Source organism: Ranitomeya imitator, chromosome 1 (genome assembly GCF_032444005.1).
Source record: "Ranitomeya imitator isolate aRanImi1 chromosome 1, aRanImi1.pri, whole genome shotgun sequence".
NCBI lineage: Eukaryota > Metazoa > Chordata > Amphibia > Anura > Dendrobatidae > Ranitomeya > Ranitomeya imitator.
Genome location: NC_091282.1, coordinates 915,789,993 through 915,796,972, shown reverse-complemented (window position 1 = coordinate 915,796,972; position 6,980 = coordinate 915,789,993).

Genomic DNA, 6,980 nt, shown 5'->3' with positions numbered 1-6,980 from the left:
CTGGAGGAAGACTGGGGAGAAGGAAATGCCAAAATGCCTGAAGTCCAGTGTCAAGTACCCACAGTCAGTGATGGTGTGGGGTGCCATGTCAGCTGCTGGTGTTGGTCCACTGTGTTTCATCAAGGGCAGGGTCAATGCAGCTAGCTATCAGGAGATTTTGGAGCACTTCATGCTTCCATCGGCTGAAATGCTTTATGGAGATGAAGATTTCATTTTTCAGCACGACCTGGCACCTGCTCACAGTGCCAAAACCACTGGTAAATGGTTTACTGACCATGGTATTACTGTGCTCAATTGGCCTGCCAACTCTCCTGACCTGAACCCCATAGAGAATCTGTGGGATATTGTGAAGAGAAAGTTGAGAGACGCAAGACCAAACACTCTGGATGAGCTTAAGGCCGCTATTGAAGCATCCTGGGCCTCCATAACATCTCAGCAGTGTCACAGGCTGATTGCCTCCATGCCACGCCGCATTGAAGCAGTCATTTCTGCCAAAGGATTCCCGACCAAGTATTGAGTGCATAACTGAACATTATTATTTGATGGTTTTTTTGTTTGTTATTAAAAAACACTTTTATTTGATTGGATGGGTGAAATATGCTAATTTATTGAGACAGGTTTTTTGGGTTATCAGGAGTTGTATGCCAAAATCATCAGTATTAAAACAATAAAAGACCTGACAAATTTCAGTTGGTGGATAATGAATCTATAATATATGAAAGTTTAATTGTAATCATTACATTATGGTAAATAATGAAATTTAACACTATATGCTAATTTTTTGAGAAGGACCTGTACAGATTCACACTAAAATGGCTGCTCCATTCCTTGCCTCTGCTTGTGTTCAGGCTATGATAGGCCCTACTGCATTTTGTAAAATGATGGTGGGCATTTTTGGCAATTCATGCAAAGCAAATTACAAATTGAATTTGCCGAGTCCAGAAAATTCCCAAAAATTCAGCACAAATCTGATTCACATAGAATTGATTCGCTAATCTCTATTGCCGATACCTCATAGAGGCCTACTTTGCCCTAATCTGGCTCATTAATTTAAGATAATTTTTGAAATGTACATTTACAGAATGTGCAAGTATACATTTGAAGCTAAGATTTGCTACATCTCTATGACATGTCAACCTACTAAAAGCCTACATTAATACTGTACAGTGCTTTGCTCACATGAAAATATTTTACTCTTCATATAATACTTTGTGTGATTGTTATGCTGCTTGAACATCAGGTGTTTCTACACCTACGATTAGATGGCCATTCCATTAGCGTGGGTAGGAAAGAACACCAATTACAAGGCATGTCCCACAGGAACTTATTGTACTCAACTTTTTCACAAATACTTCCTTGCAAATGGCATGACGTCTGATGACCAGAGACTTACTGCTTTTAAATGTAATTCTATTATAATCTGTATTGTTTATTCCCCACATATGAAGAAATCATTATTTACAGCCATTCTTAAAGCTATTTTTTGTAGCAGGCAAGTTTTACAGAGAATGTGTTGTATAAAAAAAATATAGATAATTTCTCTCTGGATAAAAGCTGAGAAATAATATAAGCAGTAAGGTAAATGGTTGATTTTATTTTGTGCTAGTCATGCATGGCACGTTCGTAATTGCTGTCACATTGTCCGGGGAACTTAGTTCTATGTAAATGTTTGTTACATTCTTTATATACCTGTTCATTACTATACTTTGCTGTACTTATGGTTTACAAATACAATAGGTAAAATATAATTTTTGCTTTTATATCACGATAGGGTATTTTTTATTATTTCATGTCTAAAGAATTTGGAAAGCAGTTGCAAAAGGTCTAAAACACTGAAGCCATAAAATGATATTTTATTAAAAGTTTTGTCAAAAGTAAACTAGTAACTGTGAGGACAATGCCAACCATTCTGCCCCCGTACATTTATAATATATATTCAGACACTATGTAGTGGTAATACAGTATATGTTCATATGGGGTGGCATTATTTTGCCCTTGTTTAGTATCTATCTATCTATCTATCTATCTATCTATCTATCTATCTATCTATCTATCTATATATCTATCTATCATCTATCCCATATCTATCTATCTTTCTTATTGTGAAAAAGTTACTGGCAAAGTCCTGGGTGGGGAGATATGTCTCACTGAGGCTATTAGCTTCAGTGATTTGAAACCCAGGAGTTTGCTCCAGCACACTATGTATTGAGAGGGGTAAATCAAACAATTTAAGGGCTGGGTTTTTGTGGAAAATCATAGAGGGAGTGGGAGGTTTTGATCGGTATACACTGGTTGCATGCCCGACAATTGATATATGTGGATTGATATTTTAAATATGCTGGCGACACTCACTGGCACACGAACGCGGGTAAGATTAACGGTGTATCCTCCATGTATGCTACAATTTAACCCTGTATGTGACAGGCAACATGTGGAGATTGGTTATCAAATACGGTTAAGGCTGCATATACTTTGATACCATACATGACATGTAGCACCTTATTGGGATATGCTAGATTACTATTCACTTGAGGTTATCCGTTTGTTACGCCCCCTGTGTTACTACAGTGTTTGTGTCCTCTGTATTTGCACCATTTTCTGGACCTTGTATAGTCAGTCTATATGTTTTTGTATATGTTTAATAAAGATTGTTATACGTTCTTTTTTATATTTGTGTTTGGGATTTTTTACTCCGTGTTCTTTGTAGGATTAATCTCTCTTAACAGTTGTTGTAGAGATGTGTCTGCTGCTAGAACTCTGTGTGGCATTGACCTGGTCTCTAATCTGAACTGCTGTTAACCTGCAATTTCTGAGGTTGATGACTCGGATAAACTTACCCTCAGAAGTAGATTGGTCTTCCTTTCCTGGGGCGGTCCTCATGTGAGCCAGTTTCTTTGTAACGCTTGATGGTTTTTACTAGGGTTGAGCAAAACGGATCGGACAAATTCAAAAATCGCTGACTTTCGGAAAAGTCAGGTTTCATGAAACCCGACCCTAGTGTGGGATCGGCCATGAGGTCGGCGATCTTCGCGCCAAAGTCGCATTTCGTATGACGCTTTCAGTGCCATTTTTCAGCCAATGAAGGAGGACGCAGAGTGTGGGAAGCGTGATGACATAGGTCTCGGTCCCCACCATCTTAGAGAAAGGCATGGCAGTGATTGGCTTGATTTCTGCATAGTAACAGGGGCTATAAAGGGGCGTGCACACCGACCACCATCTTACTTCTGCCGATCGTAGCATAGGGAGAGGTAGCCGCAGCTTCATCAGAAGAAGGGATATAGTTAGGGAGGGAAGATTAAGCCCCGAAACTGCTTGTGCTGTAGCGATTTCCACTGTCCAACACCACCATTTTTTGCAGGGACAGTGGAGGCTTTATTGTTGTGCATCAGCTCTGTAGCTTATTAGGCTGCCTTATAAGGCTCCCTGATAGCTGCATTGCTGTTTGCACGCCGCTGTGCAAACCAACTGCTTTTTTAAAAGCAAAAATCCTGTTGCTCCTTTCTGCACAGTTATCTTGCTTATTTGTCCACACTTTTGTGTGCAGCAGTCCTTTTTATTGCTGCCATTCTTTTCCTGAGATCATTGTAGGGAGATTGAAATTGTACTACAGTCCTTGTAATTTTTATATGTCTTCCAGCCACTTTCTGCCACTTAGATTGCGTTGTTATATACACTGGGCCTGAGTATTGGTTCAGTCTCCCCCCAAAAAAAGGGAGATTCAAATTCTCACAAAGTGGATATACTTCTGTCCTGTTAGTTTGTCGTATATCAGCCAGCCACTTTCAGCCACTTAGCTTACGTTACTATATACACTGGGCCTAAGTTGTGGTTCAGTCTCCCAAAAAAAAGTGAGATTCAAATTATCACAAAGTGGATATACTTCTGTCCTGTTAGTTTGTCGTTTATCAGCCAGCCACTTTCTGCCACTTACATTGTGTTGTTTTTTGCACAGGGCCTGATTTTTTTGTTCAGTCTCCCCCCAAAAAAGGGAGATTTAAAATCTCAACACGTTTATATACACCTTCTACCTTGTTTTACAGTACCATATAACGGTTGTTATTTTGGTTAGATTTTCCAAAAAATGTGGAAGTCAGGTGGAAGAGGCCGTGGGCGGTGGTTGCGAGTTGGTACTGATGGTGGTGGTGGTGCATATGGTGGTAGTGGCAAAAGCACAATAGCACCTAAGGCTCGAGGTGTTGAGCCAGCGTCATCATCTGGCTACACAAGGCCTCGAAGGCTCCCTTATCTGGGAGTAGGAGAACGGCTTTTAAAGCTGGATCAGCAGGAAAAAGTTTTGGCTTTCCTTGCTGACTCAGCCTCTAGCTCTTTCGCCTCCTCTTCAGAAAGTTCCAAATATAAAAGCAGCGAGTCGTCAGTGGATGCTCCCGGTCAGGAACAAGACGTTTCCTTGTGTCCTTCACCCAAACCAAAAGTGAAGGATGCGTCAGGCGACACTACAGGTTACTCCATGGAGCTCTTTACACATACCGTGCCTGGGTTAGAAAGGGAAATTGTTAACTGCCCATTAGAGGATGAATCGGACATGGAGTGCACTGATGCACAGCCACAGCTAGATTATAATACTGTTCCATTGACTTAGATCACTACATTGCCTTTGCAGTATACTGAGCCCGAATCTGACCCTGATCAGACCATGGTACCCCGTCCCGAACGCTATAGCACCTTACACGGTGACACAGAGGAAGGTGCACATGACATTGAAGAGGAGGAGATGACCCAGTTGTTGACCCAGATTGGCAGCCATTGGGGGAAGAGGGTGCCGCTGCCAGTAGCTCAGAAGCGGAGGAGGATGATCCGCAGTAGCCATCTACATCGCAACAGCTGTCATCTGGCAGGCCCGTATCAGGCCAAAAACGTTTGTCAAAAACAAAAACAGTTTTAGGACAGCGTGGCCATCCGGTGAAAGTAGCACAGCGTGCAATGCCTGAAAAGGTATTCCATAGTAGGAAGAGTGCAGTGTGGCAATTTTTTAACCAAGATCCGAATGATCAGTCAAAAGTTATCTGTAAGAAATGCTCATAGACCTTTAGCAGAGGGAAGAATTTCCAAAGTTTAAATACAACGTGCATGCATGGACATTTAACCAGCATGCACTTGCAAGCCTGGACTAACTATCAAACATCCCGTACCGTTGGTGCACCCACTCAGAATGAAGGTAGTCAGCAACGCTACATTTCTTCCCTCACTGTAAGCCCACCAGTTAGGACACCACCAACAGCAAATGTGGAGGTATCTTCGCAAGGCCAAAGCAGTCAGGGAATCACAAGGTTCTTGGTAGGAAACACTGTAGGTAGGCCCACATCAAGAATACCATCACCAACCCTCTCTCAATCTGCCATGTCCACCACCACCCCCGCTAGTTCCACATATGCAGTTCTCCAGTCCAGCTCACCCTACAAGAGACTCTTGTTAGGAAAAGATAGTACTCATCCTTTCAACCGCGTATACAGGGTTTGAACGCCCACATTGCTAGACTAATCTAGTTAGAGATGATGCCCTACCATTTGGTTGAAAGCGAAGCTTTCAAAGCCCTGATGGCCTACGCAGTACCACGCTATGACCTACCCAGTCGACACTTCTTTGCGAGAAAAGCCATCCCAGCCCTCCACCAGCATGTCAAAGACCGCATTGTCCATGCACCGAGGCAATCAGTCAGTAGAAAGGTGCACCTCACAACAGATGCATGGACCAGTAGGCATGGCCAGGGACATTACGTGTCCATCACGGTGCACTGGGTTAATGGGGTGGATGCAGGGTCCACAGGGGACAGCCATAGTGGGACAGTTCTGCATAGCCCACGGTCTAGGAAACAGTTGGCTGTAGGCGTTCGCCACCCCTCCTCCTCCTCCAGAAGTGAAAGCTCATCCACAGAGCGCAGTCACACAACCACTCCATCCGCAGCTGTCAGTGTTGCACACGAGGTGTCCCATTATGGAATAGCTAGTGGTAAGCGTCAGCAGGCTGTGCTACAAATGAAGTATTTGGGCGACAACAGACACACCGCGGAAGTACTGGCCGAGTACTTGCAGCAAGAAACTCAGTCATGGCTGGGCTGTGTACATCTTGAGGCAGGCAAGGTAGTATGTGATAACGGAAGGAATTTTATGGCTGCCATAGCCCTTTCAGAACTGAAACACATTCCTTGCCTGGCTCACACCTTGAACCTGGTGGTGCAGTGCTTCCTGAAAAATTATCCAGTAGTTACCAGCCCTGCTCCTGAAGGTGCGAAGACTTTGCTCGCACATCCGCCGGTCGCCCATACACTCCAGCCGTATGCAGAACCATCAACGATCACTGAATCTTTCCCAGCACCTCCTAATAATCGACGTTGCAACAAGGTGGAACTCCACACTGCACATGCTTCAGAGGCTGTGCGAACAGAGGCGTGCTGTCATTTATTTGTGGGAGGATACACATACACAGGCAGGCAGTTGGATGGCAGACATGGAGTTGTCTGGTGTGCAGTGGTCGAAGCTCCAAGACCTCTGTCAAGTCCTTCAGTGTTTTGAGGAATGCACACGGCTGGTAAGTGCAGACGACACCATCATAAGCATGAGCATCCTACTAATGCGTCTACTGATGCAAAGTTTGACGCACATCAAGGAGCAGGCGTCTGCAGCCAAGGAGGAGGGAAGCCTTGATGACAGTCAGCCATTGTCTGGTCAAGGAACTCTCCTGGACAAAGTGGCGGACGAAGAGGAGGAGGAGGAAGAGGATGATGGGGATGAATATTTATGGGAGGAGGATGCTTCTCAGGGGGCAATAGAAACTGGTGGCGTTGCAAGGTCAGGTACAGGGTTTTTGCGGGCCACAAGTGATGTTGATTTGCAAGAAAGTGCTCCTCAACCCAGCACAAGCAGTGAATTGACACCTGGAACGTTGGCCCACATGGCAGAGTATGCCTTGCGTATCCTAAAAAGGGACCCCCGCATTATCAAAATGATGACCGATGACAATTA